This window comes from Agelaius tricolor, unplaced genomic scaffold, assembly GCF_023055355.1.
Source record: "Agelaius tricolor isolate 1412-34295 unplaced genomic scaffold, bAgeTri1.0.p SCAF_18, whole genome shotgun sequence".
NCBI classification, from domain to species: Eukaryota; Metazoa; Chordata; class Aves; order Passeriformes; family Icteridae; genus Agelaius; species Agelaius tricolor.
This window is the reverse complement of record NW_027269278.1, coordinates 13,924,915-13,944,260: the sequence shown is the minus strand read 5'-3', so window position 1 is coordinate 13,944,260 and position 19,346 is coordinate 13,924,915. Positions and strand designations below refer to the sequence as shown.

Below are 19,346 nucleotides of genomic sequence, written 5' to 3'. Positions count from 1 at the left end.
GACACTTAAGCTGAGTATCATCAGGCTCTATGGCTCTTAATAAAGGACAATGAAGTTATCAATTATGGGTAATTAAGACATCAATTGAAAAAAATCTTAAAAAAGCATTGCAAGACTGAATGAGGGAGGATTAGTGTGAACAGAAAAGAAAGGGAGAAAATGTGAGATCAATAAGACTGTGAAGGACAATGCCATAACACAACAGCTGATGAATAGCAGAAGCCTCTGGGAGCAGTGATATCACAGGAGTCACTGCCTTTCCCTGCTATCAGTGACAAGCTCGGTGTGATGTGTCGAGGTGACTTGTGGCACACGAGGTTTGAGAGTTACAAATTAAATAAGAAGTTTCTAAAAGGCTCACAGACTTTTTTTTTCAGGTGTGCCCAGTGAAGCTGATGAAAGTGCATCAGATGCAGTCAAAGTGCAGCAGAACCAAATGAGGCAAACACACAAGGCCCACAGAAAACATTTTAGACTTCTCACATAAAGCAGCATTTTTGTTCCCCAAGAAAACCTTCCAATGGGTCTTATTAAGGACTTGAAATAAGGGAAGGATTTTTTTTTTTTTCACTTTGCAAATACAAGTCCACTGAAGCTGAGGAAGAAACCAATCACAAGCTTGACTGCATGTGTTCCAGCACAGATGATCTTTCACACTACATTTACACCACTGCTCTCCCCACAGGGACACCCCTGCTGCCTGACTGCCTACCTTCCCTCCACACCTCCAGGAGTTAATGAATCATTCACATGGTGAGGTTTTCTGGAAAAGTTAAGTAAGAAATTCTTCAGGGTAGAAAGAATAAGTTGTTACAATAACAAGTAATTTACTATCTCAATGCTATGCATACTGTATCATCTTATTTGTATTTCACAGTTAATCTCCCAGCTCACAAAAGTTTTATCGGATTGGAGGCATGTGCTGTATTCCCCTTTATAAAATTTTACAGTCCCTTGCTATTCTCAGGGCTTGTTTTATAGGCACAATTTGCTGCTTTAATCTCACCCAATTGTCATATTCTAAATCACGGTGTATAAAAATGTCTTAAAAGGAGAGATGCGCTGAAGGGTAGTACTTAATTACACTTACTGCCTGATTTAAATGTTATCTGTGCTTTGCCAAGTGCCAGGCACAGAGTAACCCAGCAGAGCAAATCTGCATAAACCGATACAAGTCATTATTGGGCTTTTAATAGCAACCCCGTTCTCCTGTGCAGCATTCTGATGAAGGTGTGTTCCTCCTCCTCCTATCATATTAGCTCACAAGAAAATTAAGAAAGGAGGTTGAAGAACTGGTAATTGGTAAGGTCTTTCCAGTCACTCTTTGCTAACTTATTTGTTTTTATCTCCTTGCAGAAATCTTTGTCAAGACAATTTCGCTGGTCACCTTCATGAGTCTAATGTGTCCTAATGGAACTGAAAAGCAGAGTGCATAAAGCAAACAAAAAATCCATTTGTTCAATGGTTTCCTATTCCTTTTACAGCACTTCCACTCCAGAAGAGCTTCTCTTTACATCCTCTCCTCCCAGTTCCTAGGAATCAAACAAACAAAACTGAAAATACCACCAAAATTTCAGGCAATTCATGTTGTGATTTTTGACTTCCTCCTCCCCCACCCAAGTGAGCACAGCAAGGGACTGATTTGCCTCTGCACTAACTACATTAGACATGCAGTTAAATTCTCTGGCTCAGGGGAGCAGAAACACAGCTTACAGTACATCATATCTAAATACTTTCTACTTCATGCTCCAATCCCTGCTCCTACCACACACCAGAGAGCTCAATACAGGCCCACTTTAGCAAGATCACTCTGAACTTAAGGGAAAGCAGGAGAGTGACCTTTTTTGCTTAGATTCATTGTATTTAATGAACCAGTGGAGGTAGAGTAAGTACTACAACTCTCACTGATCTATCCAGCAGCTTTATTTCTGGCCCATACCACCAGCATAAATTCAATTTCACTATTTATTTTTGTTGTTGTCCCCTTGAGCGTGCTGTGCTCGTGGTCCAGCACTGCCAAAGTCTAGAAGGGACTGAACCACAGCTTTGTGCCAAGTGCTCTGAAAGTCACTGTGAAAGGACATCACTGAGTCAATCCCAAACACTCAGCAGCTTTCTATTCAAATGGCATTTCCAACTCTGCACACATTTCAAACCATGCCAGAGCAGTCACAGTTATGCACAGCTCCTCCTTGCCCATCTATGTAGCATGGTTCCAATCATGAGATGTCAGCATTGCTTCATGCAAGATAAACTCCAGCCCTGTCCCTTATGAGTCTATGAAATATGTATGTGCCACTGTACCAGCCACAACTGTGCCACCACTGCCTTTACTTCAGCCTTGGCAAACAAGCAACTGGCAGGGGAAGAAAGAGAGAGGAAAGAAACCCAATTCAGAACGATGATATATTTTATTCTATGATTTTAAGCATCTTTTCTAAACCCAAGTGGTGTGAAATACCAAGACCCCCCTCAGCTTCACAGAGGGCTGAAGCCACAGACTGTCTGGCATGGCAGAAGCTCAGCCATGAGAAGAAATGGGCAAGAGGTGGGTACAGAGCAGCTTTCCCAGCCCAAGGTCAGTGCAGCCCTAGCAGGAGCCTGGCAGGATGGCTGTGCTCTCCAAGCAGCTCCCAAAGCCCAGCCAGTGCATCCCTGGCAATGTGCCTTCCTTTGGGCAGAACTAGAGGGAGGATATGAGGTGGCAAAAATGCCATGGCACTGGAAAAATGCTGCTCCCAAGAACCTCATCCAGCTCATTTTCTCTTAAAATGAAAAGCAGTATTTTCCAGACCACTGGTATCTGAAGCCAAGTGAAGAACTTCACATTTCTCTCAGGGGATCCCACTGCACTTCAGCGGTGATTTCAACAAAAAAACCTTGATGACAAAGTATGCAGTCCTGTGCAAGTAATTCAGAGAGTTAAAGATCAAACACAACTCCAAAGGCCTGAGACAGAGTTATAAAACCATCAGTTTAGCAGAAATGAGTTGCTGATTTCAGTATTTTTCATTATTATACCACATTCCCCCATGGCAAGCTCGTTTGAGTAGCCACAAGTTAAAGTTTCTCTGATGGCAGATTTACCTTGCCACTTCCAGAAACAGCCACTCCTTCACAAGGAGAAGCACAGTGGAGAAATGGTGCAGCAAAACCACCACATTTCATGGTGGTTATAGCACCCTCACAGGAGGACTGGCCCCTCTGGTGGGTCCCCTTCCAACACCCACACCAAATTTGGCAACTTTGTGGCTTGTTCCCATCTCCTGTGAACTCAGCTTTTTTTTTTTTTTCCTCCTTTTTAACTTCTTTTTTAGTAATAACATTACAGGATTAATTACTTAGCAAGGTCTCTATAAATGCATCTACCTTTGAAACCTCTACAAAAGCACAAGTGAAATTCCAGAGATAAACAAACACAAACTCCCTTTTAATTAAGCACCGTGCCTCTCTGCAGGGGGGTGACAGAGTGAGCAGATGCAGGGGGATTACCAATTAAGATACAACTTCTTTGATGGGAAGGGTACAGCCACACACAAGAGGAAAAAGGAGAGGTACTTGCCATCCAAGTCATTTTAATTGGCTGCTCGGAGAGATTATGCATTCCCCACATTCGATGCTGCCAAAAAAGTATTACTGATCCAAAATACTAAAGAGCCATCAAAACATGTCCTAAGCTGCTTGTGCCATGTTATTACTAAAGCTACCTGTGCACCTCACTCAGCCTGCTTGAGAGGGCTGTAACACAGGGAGATGATTCTCAGGGTTAATTAGACAAAGGAACAGACAACTCTTGGATTTAATTTTATGTTATTGATCATTATTATTCACTAAACACCAGGCATGCTTAGCAAAAACTTCTTGAAAGGAATGCACAGTTATTTCTAGCCTAAATCAGTTAAAATTAAAACGCATGCAAATAGCTAAAATAAACTCCTGAAAATTGCATGAGCCAGGATGCAAACAGAAAGTGAACCAGAGGATAAACTGGTCATCTTCTGCATAACTTTCATTGATTTGATATTCTAATATTTTTGGTGTGCTGACTTTTCTGTGATCCTAATGACAGTGCTGTTATTCTCTCAGCTTTCCTACAAAACTGCATTTTAACTTTCACTTCTGTTTTTATCTGATTTTAATGGAAATGCACACAAGCTTTCACATGGCTTGTTCCACACCTTTGTACCCCTTGGAGAGGGAAAAAAAAAGGCAGGAAACTGAGAAATGGCTTGCACAGTTTGTAGCCTGCTCAGGAATCTTGATTTTGCCTCCTTATACACTTGTGTCTCCACTGCAGAGGACAGAGCCCTGTGCAGGGGGAAATTCAGGCACAGGAACCCAGAGCTGCTTTATCTGAGCCTCCTTCCCCTGAACACGACGGCTCTGTCATCCAGACCGATGGAAACACAAAAGAAGATTGGGATTTCACTATCTCAACTCAAAATAAATGAGTGTGACACAAAAGGAACTCCTGTCTTTGCAAACAGAAGAAAAGCTCAGCTGCTATCTGAGAATGGGATAACCAGAAATGTGTTCCTGCCCTGGGAAAAGAGCCCAGGCTGCAGAGGTAGGCTGGGGCAGAGGAGCTACTCCCTCCTGGGTCTCTCCAGCTGGCAAGCCAGAAACAACAGCATTACTAAATCTCAGTTATAAACAGCGAAAACAATCCTGGCTTTTGTGGAAGGACAAAAAAAGCCTGCAAAAAAAAAACCAAAACAAAACAAAACCCAAAACAAAAAAAACCAAAACAACCAACCATAATCTTTCTTCTCTCTAGGAAGTGTCTCGAATGCCACCAGCAAGACAAAAAAGACAAAAACTAAGAGGAAACTCCTGTGATGGAAACCCATCCTTCCTCCCTCCAGCTGCTTGCCCTGTGGCAAGTGCTCTGTTTTGGGGCTTCTTGCAATCACTGACCCCACTGCACTGGGGACTTCTCTTCAATGCACAATCAACACTGATGCCCACTGACCCCCAACCCCTCTCAGACCATAGCAACACAAGGAGTTCTGCAGTGTCCCCACACCAAAAGCTTCCCCATCTCTCCCACATAATCTACATACACCACTAGTGCAGAGTGCTGGCACAATGCTCATAAAAATACACTGAGGCTGGAGCAGCTTAATAGTACCACCATACTTGGTTATTAATGAGAATTAAATGCCTGAGAACAAAGGAAGTAAGGATATTTAATTTATGAGTGAAAAGGTGAAGGAACCTAATTACAGCTAGGTAATTCCTGCACATGGAAAGTTCATCTCCTGTGACAGGGCTCCCTCATCTAGCAGAGCTCCAGTGTCTGAAAAAGCAAAGCCAGACCTACCAGACCTACCTCTTGTCTCAAAATGGAGACAAGAGGCAATTTTTCAAGAAAGAGGAAAGTGCTTCCACTCTCAGTTTCCTTAGGTATATTTTCCATCACTTGAATCCACTATGCATATCCATTATCACTTACTAGATAATTTTCAAAAAAGGAAAAAATAAAAACAAGAGAAAGGAATCAGGAAACAGCAAAAGGCAAGCAGAGAGGAGATGTGGAGAATCAATTCAATCTAGGCAGCTAATTTAAACATTAAGTCAAGAAACTCAATTCCTCACATAGTCAAGAGGAGAGAATCAGGCTCTAAATTCAGAGCTTTGAATCACCCTGTGGCAGCTCTGGTGACTGTATGTGGCCTTGAGGCTCCCAAATTAGATATCTGAACTTGCATGTGTCTGCAGCTATTGGCCATGCTGCTTTCAGTAAATGCTAGAGGGATTTGGACACCTAATACTGTTTTCAATTCTTGCTTAATTGTAGTGACAACAATCTCAAGAGTTTTGTCTCATTTTTGGTGTGTTACAAAAGTACACAATACCCTGAACCACCCACAAGTATAAATTACACATTTACTACCTGCAGCACACTATAGTCATATACTTCATCTTTCAGCCTCTAAAAATAATACAAAGATACATATTTGCTATAAACATGAAAAAAGCAAACTTCATGCTGACAGGATGCACACAAGCAAAACCAGAGAACTTGTTTTAAGGAGAACATTAATACAAATCACATTGTAAAAACAGTCATCAATCAGATTTTGTAATTCTTTGGCATGTCTCTCCTTTGCAACAACTGTTCTATTACTGTACAATTAAAAAGAAAGCAAATTTCCAATTCTCACCTCTCCCCAACTAACAAACACACTCAGTTTCTTGAGAAACAGTAATGAAGTTCTGAACTTGCACATAACTCTCACTGAACTTTCATCTGGTGCAGTATATTGTCACAAAGCAGAAAATGCAGGTTGGGCTCACATTATCTGTAATGAGACAGACACTCCTTCATTTTAACAAGGTACCACTGCCAATACCAGCCCTGCTGTGTAAAAAACCTGAGGCAACGATTTTTTATTTATACAAGAGCAATGAAAGCCAGCGAGATCAGATGTGATCGAAGGCACCTTCCAGCACCTGACACACAGTGAATATTCATGCAGCACCTTTAAAAAGCAGCTTACATCCCATACACATGCCAAGGCAGATGCTATTACAGGAGCCTCAAAATCTGCTCACTCACAAAACAGGTAGCCCAGGTTTTTTCTTTAAGAGCCACTACATTCATCTACAACAAATTACTCTTTTAGGTGCAAGGTCACCATGGTGGACCAGAGAGAAGATTCTTGATGAGACAAAATCTGGAGCCTGTGTTGATCTACACCTGACAGTCCTATAACCCATGGACAAGGCTGCCCCAGCCTTTGGTGAAGATGAGAGCATTTACTCACTAAACTTTCTCCTGGCACAGTGGAGAGGACTGGCAGCTCCCTTAGCCCTGGGACACGAGGTCACAGGTACCCACCCCAACCTGGTGCTTCAGGAGAGACCCCCAGTGCAAAGCAAAATAGATCCTGGAATGCCAGCCCTTCTTGAGGTGACTATTTACAAGGGCTGCAGCTTCCTCCTAAGGCTTTTCATTGCAAGACTTCATATATATATTGCAGATTCTCCTGCTGAGAATATAGATAAGCTTCTAGCATTAAATTTTCTATAAAACAGAGTCACAATCCAAGGCTAGTGACAAATGCTGGCGTCAGAAGCCTGCAGTAATGGCATTCTGTTAGGGTTTTGTAGAGCAATGAACAGAGAGTAAAACAAAAGTATCTTCCCAACTTGTAAATTTATTTCTGGAACCTTTAAAATGTGAAATTAAAGTTCCTTTTGTGGGCACAAAGCCCTATGTCTTGATAATTGTATATACAAGAAAGGCTTAAAACTGTAATACAACATTTGGTTTCAGTCCACATTAGTTCTAGTGTTTGATTTATTCCTTGCAATAAATAGATTAAAGCTTATTACCATTGATAAAGTCGATCTTGTAAACCCCAGGGCGCCGCTTTGAAAATTTCCATGGTGAAATCTGGCAGTGTCACACAGTGTAACATGATAACACTGTGGGGATGTGGCAGTGATGCCCATGCCTTGTTTCCATGATTTCTGATCCTGACCCCACAGCTCTGAACAAAGCTGTAACCTTACAGTTCAGAGTGGGACAAAACCTCGAAAAAAACCACAATACCCACAAAATCTCACACAAAAAACATACTCCACTTCTTTGTCTTCCCACAGTTGAACATTTCATTAAAAAACCAAACGTTCAAAGATACAGACCACTGAGTTTCACTTCAATACAAGAAGAGTTGGTAGAAAATATAATAAAGAATTGAACAAATGGGTGCATGATATACCTAGAAAGAGCCAGATATTTTGCAGAGGGCAGTCATGCACAACAATCTGTTAGAATTCCCTGAAGGAGTTAACAAGGGACATGGTCTGCAGGGACATGCAGGTGGATGATGCAGTACACAGGGCTCTTCCTAAACCCTTCAGCAAACAGTCTCAAGGAATCTTAAGAAAAGCCTTTAAAAAGGTAGGCTATGGTGGGAGAGAAAGCAAGGGCATCTTATGGATCATCAACTGGAAGGAAACAAAAAAAGGAAATAAAGGAAATAAAACATGATTTGGAAATAAGGAAATAACGCATCACCTCAGCATCTCTGCTGAGACCTGTACTGGTTCAAATACCTGTTACTGGTCTGAGAAAGGGACAGGGAAGCAATGAAATGCCAAACTATACTGAAGAGACAGAACAATTAGGAGTAGGTAAAATTACAACTGACACGAAACCTGCAGAAGAGTCTCAAGACACTGTGATTGGACAGCAAAATGACAGCATAAATTAAATGTTAATAAATGCAAAATATTGCACTGAAATAAAGGGGTATTACTGTCCACATAGACTGACAGGCTCTGAATTAGCTGTTCTAATGCAGAAAAGAGATGTAGTCACTACAGACAACTTTCTGGAAACATCAGCTCAGCAGCAACCCAAAAATAATAAGCAAATAATTTTGGAACTTCTAGGGAAAGGTATCAAGGCTGAAATACAAAATACCATGTCAGAAACTCATGATTTATCTGCATTTTAAAAATGCATCTATTTCTGCTTATGTCATCTTTAAAAGAAAACATAAGAAGACATTGTATGATATGATGGATCAGAAGACCAAAATTATTTCTGAACAGTGAAAAGCTTCACTTTGCTAAGAATCCATCAGAAGCAGGAGAACATTGGGACTCTACAGCCTGAAGAAGAGCCAACCCACCCAGGTGTGATCCATACCACACACAGGATGCTGGGCTGCATGAACCTTTTGTCTGACCACCTGCATTGCTCTTATTTTCCTGTGAGGCTGAACACACAGAGAGCACAATTTCTACTTCCCTGTGAAGTGTAAGTAGGATAAGCCAGGGCATGTTTAGATAAATTGTATTAATTGGGCTGTGATCTGCAAGAGACTTCTCTCATTTCCACCTGCCCTGGAAGCAAAGATATTTAATAAGACGTTGACCATTCAGCTCACAATGTGCTATAAAATTTTACCTTTGGTCTTATTAGAGTAACAAATGGGAAATATCATACAAGGCTTGAAATTATGGAGTAGATTAGACTCAAATTGCTTCGTAAGTTAGAGAAGAAAAAACACCTTCCAGAGCCATCTCCTATCCCAAAAATTGCAGGCTCAAGCTAGCTGAACACTGTATTTTCTACTTCCATATGAAAAGCTGCACATTCTGTTTTCTGCCTTCACAAGCTGAGGGAAAAAACAACTTTTGTGTATGAAGAGTATACATAAGCACAGCACTGAACACCTAAAATACCAGATAATAGGCTCAGGTTGGGTTGGAGCACCCCAGGTCCATTAGACAATTTATGGTGTTGTAACCCAAAGATTCAGGTCCAAACTAGATGAAAAGCCAAATTCAAGCAGATCAGAAGCTTCCCATAAGTGAAGGAAAACAGAAGGACCAAAAAAGAAGTATTTTGATCCCTGCAAGAACATTCTTGCTTAGCACATGAAGACCAAGGGGTTTTGTGCCATCAATTATAAAACAGCCTTTTCCCACCTAAAAATCAAATCTAATTTTCCTGGACTAACAATAGGCAAGGATGGAGCCAGCCACGTGAGGCAGCTGCTCTGTTACATCAGCAACACATTCATACCTTGACCCTATCCCTAAAAGTCACACCATGCTCAGGAGTAACCATCAACTGCCCAGGATGTAAAATTTGCAGAAATCATTTTTACTTAGTTCTTTAATCTCCCCACAGAGAGGAAGAGGTATTAAGAGCTATGAGCCAAAAATACAATAGAATGATAAAAATCCTGGCTTGCTGGACATTCTGATGCTGAGAAAATTCCTACATAGAAACTACTAATTCACAAAAGCATGAAAGAAATTCTGCTGTTTGCAAAGCTTCCATGCTTTGTATTATTTTTCACAGGATTCAACTATTCCCACAAACACCAGTTCAGCCTCAGAGGCACTATCCCCCTCCAACCTTTCAGTGAAGGCAGTTCATAACAGTGCTGTTGAAAAGAAGAACAATGGAGACATTTAAGTGCACCATTTTTCAGTATCTGACTCAATGATAATAACTATAATATCCTCCATGCCAGTAATAAGATAACTGTTAAACATGATACTTAAAATCATTCACCTCTGACTTCACAAAGCTCTTTCAGGAAGTACCTGTTTCCAGAAAACTTCATTACTGTAACACTCAGGAATCAGTGTGCAGGTGCTTTTCCCCTAAACCAATAAAATACCCACCTTCAAGATTACTTTCAAATAGAGAAATTAAACATGCAATGGTGTGTAACATCAGCCTGCATGAGAGCTGCACCTGCCAGATCCACCAGCCTGGGTGGGCAGAGGAATTCAGAAGTACCTGTTCTTCAGCAGAAGTCAGACAGAAAGAAGGGGAACAAAGAAAAGAAGAGAAAAAGAGAAAAATATCTAGCAGATTTAGTTTTCAGACAATTCAACCAACACTTCAAATCTTTTGTTCACAACTTCAAAAACCATCATCTGTAGGTAATTAATTATTGCATGCCTGACTTCACTCTCTATTTTCACTGACACCAGTGGCAGTAGGATTGGCCTATTCCCTATTAGCTAACTCAAACCAGTAACTGGCTCTTGAATATCTTGTTCAGATCTACTATCTTCTTTTAAGTATCCATTTCTGGCAGAGCATAAAATAATCAACCTATCAAAGCACTGCAGTTTCATCATTACCCCCCCAAATTAATCATGTTTTCAGTACATGCAAGGCAAGCCTTTTGCAGCACACTGGTAAGCAGAAAGAGATAAAAGTGGATTTCCCAGTGTCCATACTGAAACAGTAATACAGCTAATGATTTCCTGCAAACCACTAGTGCAAGCTCTGTGAAAAAAACCCTGCAAAATAATTCAGCTCTTCAGGAGCAACATGTAAGCAGAAAACTGAGCTGTACCCTGTGAGGGCTATGATTCTTCTGTAGTGCAGTCAGGTTAAGTAAGGAAAATTCTTGATTTAAAGAGTATTTTGGCTTCACTTCTTCAAGAAGTCATGTATACTAAAAAATAAAATTTTGAAGTTGCAGTATCTGTGAACTTCATTAGGTAAAACTGCTAAAATTCAGGGTTACTGTTTTTTACCTGAGCATAACAGTAACAACAGTGGATTTTATCCTCCTTCAGACAGACAGTACATGGCAGAAAATCCACTTACATCCCATTTATATCCATAAAATAAGTTGCAAGAGGAGTGAGGCTGCCCACGCTGCCACCCAAAAAAACGTTTATGGTTTCTGCATAAAGGGTTTTGTACTTCAAATATAAACAGAGACACTGGCAGGTTATTTTGTAAATCACAGAAAGGCTCTCAAACCCCAACCCATGGCTATGCATTCTCTACCAGAACAACTCTCCCTTCAGCTGAAGCTTCACTGCCCAGCTCCACTATCAGATGTCACAGCCGCAAAAGCCTAAAAGTCAGAATAAAAACTGAGGTGTTGCTGCAATGCACAGTTTTGAAAGACTTCAGAAACTTACTGGAGCAAGACAAACTGCACAAGATGCTTCCCCAGGAAGCCAGGCCAGCAGCAGCCCAGCAGCTCCCAGTTAATTAGCTGTTTGCTATGGAGAAAAGAGGCTGGAGCAAGTGCCCAGTGCTGCATCCTCATTTGTGCTTCTCTCTGATCCCCACTGCAGCAACTCAGTCCCAAGTGAAGCAGAGCTCATTATCCAGCAGAGACAAACCCTCCTGTGGAGAGAGGTGTTTCTTGGGCTGCTAAACAGCACCAGCTCCACCTGGTCACCCTCTGCCTGCCCAGAGCAGAGCCCATGCAGGTAGGGCTGGGATCAGGGAGGGAACACAGACCCTTGTTCATAACTGGTTTGCAGGGAAGGGAAGAACATGGAGAGTTCTGGCCTTGGTTTTATTTCCAGTGCAGAGGATGGAAAAGCCTTCAGCAGCTGGTCCTCCCTGGGTGACCAGCACCTCTCAACAATGCTCCTTCTGCTTTCCTACCAGCACATTCCACATTTGCCTGCTAGGCACATTTCCCTGTCTAAGAGAGAGCTAAGACCCTTATCCTCACCCCCCGTGGGCTCCTGGCTCATGCTTTAAGAGAGCACATTTATTTAGGAAGTGCCCAGTGCAGTCAGGTCATGCCCTTTGATTGTGCAGGGGAAAGTTTGGAGGCTGCTCCACTGCAGCTGCCTCTACCAGGGCCAGCAGCTCCATCTGCTCCAGCTCCTCGAGCCCTCAGTAAATGGCACCTCATTAATTTCAGCACTGCACGAGCACTAACACTCTGCTCTGAAGAGCACAGCCCCAAAGCTGACCACATCACCCTCAACAGGGAACAAGCCAGGTCTCCACAACACTGATTTGTTCAATCAAATTGCAGGAACTTCCCAGTGGTTTTGTTCCATTTCATGCTTAGCATCCTGCTTTTATCTGGCAGCTGTTTTCTTATCACATTAAACCAACATCTCTGACAAAAAAAAACAAATGTCTAATTCTCCTGGATCTCCTCACAATATGCTGCAGGGGAGCAAATCTCTACTGAGCAATGCTGTCGATTAGCCTGAGGACAGGTTTTGTTCTTTAAACAAGTACCTTTCCCATCCACAAAAAACCCAAACAAACAAAAACCCAAACAAACACACAAAAACCCCAAACAAACATACAAAAACCCCAAACAAACATACAAAAACCCCAAACAAAACTCCACAACTTTGTCATAATCTCACAATCTTCTGTTCAAACTTCATACCCCCCCCAAAAATAGCAGGCCAGCCCTCCAGGCAGTGGCAGCCCTGGCACAGTGCCTGGGAAAGTAATGGAGCTGCACTGATTTACGACAGTTAAAAATCTGACCTGGAGATGAGTCATGGGCTTTACTGGCTGCTTGAATTGCAACTAATTCAAAGGGTTTGGTTTGGGTTTGTTTTGTTTATCTCTGGATGTGTTGTAAAGCTTCAGTCACTAAAGGTCAATTCCACCATTTCTTCGTAAGTATTTAGGAAAGCTCCTGAATATTTAGGAAGTGCTTGGATGTATGAGATTTTTTCAAGCATGCTGCTTCTTGGATTTGGACTCATCTTTTCTATCACAGTCACCCACTCTGCCATCTGAAATATTCCATTAACCTACACATTGAGGCAGCTACTTTTGATTAAGAGGTGAAAAATCACAGCTTAGCTCCGAGCTTCAAAACAAGAAGAGAAGAGGGGAAAAAAAAAAAATCAAGCGGGAAAGGAGGATTTGGGACTTTTCTCCCTGCTGTCTGTCAGAGAAATGTGGCTCTGGCTGTTTCTGGGTGCCTTCAGCATTATGGTCTCTTCTCCCTCTGCTGAGCAATCCAAGCACTACAGAGAGTGACAGAGCTGCCTGCAGCAAGAGGTTCTTCAGTCGTGTCAGGATTACACAGGAACAAACTTTATTTCTCAGGCTCACAGCAGAAAAAAAAAAAACCAAGAAATGGGCAGAGAGAAGTGATCAGCCTCAGAGAGAAGTGCTCAGCCTCAGAGAGAAGTGCTCAGCCTCCTGCTCCCTCCTTGCCTACAGAGATGTGAACTGAGCCTGGCTGGGGCTGCCAACACCTCCAGGCTGGTGAAAGCAGAACCTCAGCTGCTGACCCACCAGGCAAACCCCTGGAGAAGGCAGGAAGCTTTTAATTAAATTATTTCCCCTTGCTGCCACACTGCCAAAGAAGAAATGAGGCTGTCTAACTGCTCACATGGCTTCCATGCAAAGAGCAGGTGAAGCCACTACAGCAGCATTTCATCTCCTGAGGAGGTCACAGCAAATCTTGGCTCATCCCAACAGTGGGCAGCACATCCCTGGATGTGGTCCCAGCACTGCTCTTCTGCACTTATGGTAATTCTCCAGCACCCCACCTGACAAACCCTATGGCACCAGGAGGGGAAATAATAGGTGTATTCCCATAACCCAACACTACCAAGCTTACCACTTTGCAGTGCATGAGATTCATGGAGTTTTCTGAGCAGCACTACAATCTTAAAAGTATCATTAGCTCAAAAAATAAAAATAGCAGAGCTCTAATATCCATATCAGATTCTAGGGTTAAACTGAGTGGAAATCCTGAGATTTTACAAAGTTTTCACCTCCATGAGGAACCACCATCCTTCCTTGCTAAGCAGAAAAACAGACAATCACCCTAGGGCTCCATCTTTAGTGAAAAATAAAATCCCCTATTTCTCAAAGACACAAGAAGAAAAACAACCCAATAGCAAATCCCTTTTCACTAGCTCTATCCAAATTCACAGCAGCTAAAAATATGTCAGAAATCAAGGTGCAAGTGAAGAAAAGAAAAAAAGAAAAGGCTTAACACCAGCATGGCAAGATTTCAAGCGTGACCCATTGCCTGGTAATGTCAATGGGATCCTTTTGAACTGTTTCCAAACAAGTCAGATCCAGCTCACCTGACGTGACTTGTTACTGAGAGCAGCTGATGGAGGTAGAGAGGAAGAAGGCAAAGAATGCACAGGGAAAACACACAGGTACAGGAGTCATAGCAGCCCTTGATCAGGGGGTGGGAAAAGCATATTTTTGTTTCTTTTAACCATTTCCCCCTAAAAAGAAAAACACAGCAGCCTTCCCATAGGATCCATCTTAAACCCAGCCAGGGGGAGAATGTAAAGAGCAGCTAAAACCTTAAATTTTTCAAGGTTATCTAAGCAGACATTGCAAAGTTCTTTATGGTCTTTAGTAACCTACTGCCCCCCAAAAAGTTAGCATGTTTTCAAACTACTCCAGGCATATTCAGCAGGAATCTGTTACTAAAATCAATGAGAGACAAGCTGTTAGCTGTACATTGTGCTAGAAAAGCTGCAGATGAAATGCAGAAAGCTCCTATGCTTTCACTCCACATCCAACAAATACAAACATTTTCAGTTACCTCATAAATCAAAGTTTGTCATTAAGCTGCACCTAAAGTGCTACCTTGCCCAAACCTCTGGAAAAGTATCGAGGTAGCTGTTAATATTTATTTTTTTTTCTTTTTTACCATCACTCAGGAAACATTTCACAGGTGAAAAGAACCATGGGCTGGTGCAAATCCTCTGGGACTGTTGTAGGGCCAACAGGATTGAGGCATCTGGTGGTGGCCAGAGACAAATGGGCTCAGAGAGCAGCAGTGTGTGTGAGCTTTCACACTGAGGTACTTTCCACTCCAAGCACACCTAAGGGACTGATGTAAACTGGTAACAGAGCCTGGGATTCACACAAATGAAATAAAAGCGGGAGCAGACAATGAAGAAAGTTAATTTTTCACCCAGAGAACTGCAGTGTTAGAAGATTGCCCTGGAGGATTTAATCAATGAAAGTGAATCTTGTATATTTTTCTCCAGTATTCCCAAAATAAGTCAATAAGATGCCAGAACTCTCTCAGTATAGAGTGACTATTTTCCAGTAAGCTTGAGTTAAAGTCTTTATCAAAAGAACTAAAGAAATGCATTATGATTTCAGAGAAGAATAGTAAGCAAAGAAACAGAAACAGCAGGATATCATTACAAGGCACAATAGGTTTTCAGAAAAAAACTTTTTTACTTCTTTTATTTCTAAGGCCGATTAGAAGCAAATAAAAACTACTCTAAACCAGACACTGCTGGTGCACAAAAATACCTGCAGCTACCCTGGCCTTTAAGAACAGCAAAACATCTGAGAAATGCACACCAGCATCAGGCACTACCTAAAGGCACTTCCAGATCCAGAACCTCCTCTCCCATGAGGAAACCACACAAGTGTCCATCTGCTTCCTCAGAAACCCTCCCCATACATCCAAGCAACTCCTACTGCACCCTGCTAATAACCCATCACCCAAAGATCTGTGCAGGACTGCTGGGTCCATGCACATCACCCAAAATAAAGAGCAGCAGACCACATTACATAACACTCTTCCATGTAATCATAAACACCTGAATAAATTCCCCTTCCTCTGTGACGGGCTGCACACCAGCTCTCTCTCTTGGTCAAACTGACCTGTAGGCAGGGAGCTTTCTCAAGTCCTAAATCAATTCACAATCCCACCTTCAGCTGGAGCCTGGATTATCTGTTTCTCTGAGCCTTAAAGAAAGAAACAAAAAAACCAAAAAAAAAACCCACACAAAAAAGCCCCCACCACAAACCAAAAAACCCACCTCCATAATTTCCCCTTTACAATACTCAGTTTACATGCACAAACCAGAAGAGCTGTCACTTCTTCAGTTTTAAAAGCTTTCAGCAAAATTAGCTATTCTAAGCTACCTGCAAAGCAAAGAGGTGCAACTGAAAAACATCAGGGGCGTACTATCCGTGACTCTTCAAAGTGTTGGAGGTTTCCAGAAGGCACAATAAGGATACAGTCAACATCCTCAGTGCATTCCAACACAAGGATTTCAAGGACTCCAAGGGGCAAAGACAAAGGTAATTTTTCTGTGGCAAGAAGATTATTGCAACAGTTGTGCCTACGCTAATCAAAGGGTTTGGAAGCAAGGCTCAGCCTCTGTATTGCTGAGAGGTGATGCTCTGAAAACAGCTTTTACTACAAGGAATCTTGTTTCAAAATAATGACCCTTATTTTTCCATTTATCAGTATAATTTCTTCCTCAAACTGGCATTCAAAAATATAGCCTTTCCTTGGGGGAGGAACAAAACAAAAAACGTAGCTTGAAATACAGGAGTGGATTCTCAACAGACATACATCAACATGAGGAGTCAATAAAATTATGTTAATTTATGCCAAATGAAACCTAACCAAGATTTCTCTCCTTTGAGATGAGGCTGGGACGATTACAGTCATTTACAGCAGATGCTAATCCTCATCACACAGGGCACGGGAGCTCGTTCCCATGCCTAAGGAATGTCACCCAGCAAACACATCTGTTGGCAGGAGGAGGACTCAGTTCAGCACGCTGATGTAGCAACGTCACTGGCTGACCTGTTCTGCCCAGCACACAATGGAGAGTTGTTCATTTTTCTTTTCAATGAAACGCTATGCAAGTGTTGATTTAATGGTTCATTCATCAACTCCTCTGAATATTAAGCAATTCATTTTGACTTAATTTGAACAATTCAATTGCACCCATCCTTTCTCCCCTTGAAAGATGTGAATTACTGCCCAGGGAGAAGCTGTTTTAAAAGTTGACTTAACAGGAAGCACTTAGCTCCATGGGCTTTATACCCTTTCATAGTCTGATATATACCAGACTTTTTTCTTTTCCTATTGCATATTTTACATGAAATTCACAAACGCTAAAGCAAAGACACTTCAACAAACATTCTTAATACCGCAGACCAAAAGGCATCTTCTATGTCAGCTACTCCTTAAGACCACCAGAAAACCAAGTGCATCATCAACAACCAACAACCCTGAGAAATTCCGCAAAACCCGGCGAAACGAGCTTCTCATTGAAAACCCCTTACTTTTCTCTGAAAGTTTGCATTACCGGATACATTTTCCCAACGGGGGCAACACACCGATCCACGCGGGAAGCACTGGAGCTCCAGTCTCACCTGTGAGCATCACCTCGCACCTCCCAGCCGGCATCCCGCGGGGCTCCCACCGCACCGCGCACCGCCCCGCTCCGCACCGCGCTCAGCCCCGCGCCTCCGGGGCGCCTGCCGGGACCCGCCCGCGGCTCCGAACCCCGGCAGCGGCTCCCGAGACCCGCCCGGGGTGCGGAAAACCCGACCGGCCCCAAAGCAGCCGCGAGCACCGCACCTGTTAGCGCCGCATCCCCCGCGGCTCCCGGCGCTGTTCCCCGATCCAGCCCGAGCTGAGCCCGTTTTCTTTCACCTGCTGCTCGCAGGTGCCGAAGGCGCTCTCCGCAGCTCCCCCCACATGCCCGCTGTGAACACTCAGCCCGGCAGCCCCAGCCCGAGGGTCACTTGCGGAGTCGCTTCCCCACGGGAGCCTCGCCCCGCTCCGACACCGAGCATCCCCCGCAAAGCTCGGCCGAGCCTTGCAGAGGGCCGGGCAGCGTCCGCCCGCTGCCAAGAGACACTTTTCCCTCCGGGAATGCCAACGCGGAGCCACCGCGCTGCGAGGGAGGGATGCGAGGGAGGGAAGCGAGGGGGAGATGAGTGGGAGCGACGTGAAGGGAGGGATGCGAGGGAGCGATGTGAAGGAAGGAGCCGCGGGGAAACCGCGACTCGCCGGGGCGCGGGGAGCACCCCAAGGGCCGCGTCCCCCCGCGAAGGGCAGCGCCGGCCAGAGCCCGAAACTCCGCCAAGTCGGAGCGCGGGCCCGGCCCGCGGCAGCACTCACCGGGCCGGGGGCGGGCTCGGCCCCTCAGGAGATCATGCCGGCGGAGCGCGGGGCCGGCGGCGGAGCGGCTGCTCCGGCAGCGGGGGCGCGGCGCTGCTCGAGCCGCGGCGCAGCAGCCGCGCCGCCCCCGACACGCGGCCGCGGCGCCCCGGCCCGCGAGGGGGCGCGGAGAGGCGGGCCCGGCCCCGCTGCGCCCGCCCCGGCCCGGCCCGGCCCGGCCCGGCCGCGCCTCCGCCCGCCGCACCCGCGGCACCGGCCCCGCGCGGCGGAGCGCCGCTGCCTCCTCAAGCTCCTCTTTTTCTTTCTCGTTCCCCCCCTCCCCTCGCCTTCTATTCCTTTTTTCTCTCACCCCACTTTTCGGTTTTTTTTCCCTTTTCACCCCACTGTTCTTCCCTTCCCTCATTTCTCCCCTTCTCGTCATTCCCTCCCATTTTCCCATCGCTCTTTTTCCTGTTCCCTTTCCCTTTTTCCTGTCCCCTTTCCCTTTTCCAACCACCTGCCCCGTTTCCCCCTGCATTTGGCAGAATCACGGAGTCGTTCAGGAGTGAAAAGACCTTTACCATCAAGACCATCAAATCCAACCCCACCCCACTGCTAAGCCGTGTCCCAAAGTACCACATCTGCACATCACTGAAATACCTCCAGGGATGCTGGCCCCACCACTTCCAGGGCAATCTGTTCCAGTGCTTGATAATCTTATCTGTGAAGAATTTCTTTCTTATATCCTATCAAACCTGCCCTGTTGGAGGTTGAGGCTGTTTTCTCTTACTGCTTGTTCTTTGGGAGATGAGGCCAAAGCTCCATCTGGCTCTACCCTCCTTTCAGGTAGTTGTAGCAATAGATAAGATCTCTTGTGAGCCCCCTTTTCTCCAGGTTATCACCCTCAGCTCCTCATAAGACTTGTGCTCTAGACCCTTCAACAGCTTCACTGCCCTGTTATGGATACTGCTTTCTCCATTCCTCCTTTTTTTAATTGATTTTTTCCTCCTTCTCCTTTTTTTTCCCATCCCTCTCCCTGCCAAAGCCTTTCAGCAGAGCAGACTGTGCCCAGCAGCCAAGTGGCAGCAGGGGCTCGGCCACCCAGAGTGGTACAAAGGCTCCAGCAGCAACACAGCTCCTTTTCCCTTGGAGCTCCATGTGTTGGAGAGGGAATCAGTGGAAATAGGGTTTTTTTGTACTCCAAAAAGTTGGTTGTTT

At 44.2% G+C, this 19,346-nt stretch overlaps 1 protein-coding gene across 3 annotated transcripts in view; it reads right to left on the bottom strand.

Moving 5' to 3' along the window:
* SGCD (sarcoglycan delta) overlaps positions 1-18,290 on the bottom strand; it is a 307,039-nt gene extending 288,749 nt beyond the window's left edge. For 2 of the 3 annotated variants that reach the window (XM_071443431.1, XM_071443435.1), the window contains exon 1: positions 18,150-18,289. The gene's annotated coding sequence lies outside the window, so the exon portion shown is untranslated. Of the gene's footprint in view, positions 1-18,149 lie in introns of all 3 variants that reach the window. The other variant, XM_071443434.1, reaches the window with a different exon arrangement.
* Between the last annotated feature and the right edge of the window lie 1,056 nt (positions 18,291-19,346).